The following is a 2,792-nucleotide window of genomic DNA, read 5'->3' on the forward strand; positions in this document are numbered from 1 at the left end:
CGTCGTCGTCGTCGTCGTCGTCGTCGTCGTCGTCGTCGTCGTCGTCGTCGTCGTGCGCTCTCAAAACCCCCCGCGCACGCATACGCATATATACGTATAGCGTTTCATGGGGAGAGCATCGTTCTCTCTCTCTCTCTCTCTCTCTCTCTCTCTCTCTCTCTCTCTTCCCCCCTCTCTCTCTCTCGCGCGCGCACGCTTTCCCTCTCCTTCTTTCCCTCTGTCTTTTCCTCCTTCCTTTCACTTTTATTTTCTCTCTCTTCCCCTTAAATTTTCTCTCTTTTTCTCCCTTTCGACCGAGCCCCGATACGTTTCACTCGCACACGCTACGACGCTCTTTCCCCCTTGTACAGCCCCCTTTGCTTCACTACGCGTCGCGGGTGCCTTACCAACGCTCGACGCGTCGTGGCACGGCGTACCCAGCGATTCTAACCCTGCATCTTCGCCTCAAAAGAGGTTGCTTCTCATCAACAAAACAATGCTCATTTCTTTTCAGAATGAATTTTTCTGTTTATAATTTTTTTTCACTCTGTGTGCGATAGAGATGGCATTTTAGAGATAATTGTAATCTACATCCTAATATCAACAATTATCAATATTTTAACGCAGTACTATTAAACATAGAGGTGATATAAATCGAAGGACACAAGACACGTGGGCCTTGGAACGCGTATAAATACTTCCGCATTTATAATATTCTAATTAAAAAAATATACTTGTTAATCAATGAATAAAAATAAAAAAATAAGAATTTAAATAAAATAAAAATTTGTTAAAATATTATCTACTTTTAAATTCTGTAAAAACCAAGCAACAACATCATCTCAATAAAACACTCACCAACATGATCGTCATTTCTTAAGAAAAAATACTTCATCAAATTCATCATAAAATCGTGTAAAATATAAAAAGTAATATACCACAAAAGTAATAATACATAATACACAGTCACTATATTAAAACTTGATAATTTGTACAGATCGAATCTTCCAGAAAGAATTTTTTGAAAGATACGTTAATGGTAAAGCTGACTGGTAAGTTTGCACTATTTGAGAGGCACTTATATATAATAGATTGATAAAACGAACAAAATTATTATTGTTCGTGCAATAGCGTAAAATACTACTGCTCCTTCACGCTGAATATTTCTAACATTGAAGGTTAAATGTTTTTCTCTGACCTTGATCATAACATCAAGGAAATTTAGTGAGTCAGAGCCTACTTCTAACGTGAATTGTAGACGTCAGTGAAACGAATTAAAACTTTCGAAAAAAACGAATTGATTTCAGAGGAAGGAACAGCAGCAATTAGATTGACAACATAACGATAATAAAAAAGAAACTAATTATTGTAAAATAATAAAGACATTCTCTCTAATTATTAAGTCTGCAATGATGGGTGACAACGGAGAACCCTAGGCGTGCCGAAATTCTGTTTATAGATGGTATTATTAAATGTAAAATATGTTGAATCTAGAATAAACCTATACTGCAGTCTATGTTCTGTAATCACTGAACATCGACTGCAGATGACACATGATTTTGATTGGAATAACATCCAGATACTTGATGAAGAGCCATGTTATAATAAACGCTTAATTTCTGAAATGTTAAATATTAAAAAGCAAAAAAAAACAGTCTTAATTTCCAAACAGCACGGGAGGGCCTACACAAAACATATACATCGATTATAAATAAAATTTAACATTGTTCTTATCTAGTTTTGTCAATCTATTAATTGCCTCTCAGATAGTGATAGCCTTACCGTTAACATATCTTTCAAAACATTCTTTCTAACAGATTCGATCTGTACAAATTATCAAGTTTTAATATAGTGACTGTGTATTACGTATTATTATTATCTGATTGGTATACTCTTATATTTTACACGATTTTATGATGAATTTGACGAAGTATTTCTTTTTAAGAAATGATAATTACGATCATGTTGATGAGTGTTTTATTGAGATGATGTTGTTGCTTGATTTTAACAGAATTTAAAAGTAGATAATATTTTAACAAATTTTTATTTTGTTTAGATTCTTATTTCTTTATTTTTATTTATTAATTAACAAATATAGTTTTTTAATTTGAATATTAAGAAATTCCGAACAATCGGTCAGTAAATCGCTTACAAGTAATTCATGGTCTCTGTGAGGCATTCATCAATATCGCTATGTAAATCGGAAAACTTTCGTCACAATTTCTCTATGACAATGGAAATGATTTTTAAGGTTGTGAATTTTGTATTATATTGTATGTGAGGATGACTCAATCCAAGAACCGAAACATACATAATGTAATGTAATGTGTTTTACAATGTATTATTTATAGAATTTTCTTATACATTTAATATATCATATTATAGTTCTTACATTTATACTTAATTACGTTGACTCTTATGTACCATATATCTTTGTCTTTTAAGAAACTAAGAATCCTGTACTATTTCTTATTTGATTCCTCTTAAAAAATACGACATGAGCAATTACTATCTACTGTTACGACTTTTATATCCTTGGCATTGTACATGTACCTTTGTAACTACTCAGGCTCAAAATTTTATCGAAATAAAGTTTAAAATAAATTTGATTTTAAGTTAAAGCTTTTGTTTTGTTATACTTTGTCTTTTCCGTAATTTTCGAAAAGTTCTTATTATTTGATTTGCAATCGAAAAGCTATGAGTTCTTCAACTATCGACTTTTTTGTGCAAAAAAAAATTGATTTGATATCACCGAGAGAGCTGCATTTCTCAAAAAAAATCATCCAAAAAGAAACTAGCGTAGAGAATCATTC

This window comes from Trachymyrmex septentrionalis, unplaced genomic scaffold (assembly GCF_001594115.1).
Source record: "Trachymyrmex septentrionalis isolate Tsep2-gDNA-1 unplaced genomic scaffold, Tsep1.0 scaffold144, whole genome shotgun sequence".
In the NCBI taxonomy this organism is placed as follows: Eukaryota; Metazoa; Arthropoda; class Insecta; order Hymenoptera; family Formicidae; genus Trachymyrmex; species Trachymyrmex septentrionalis.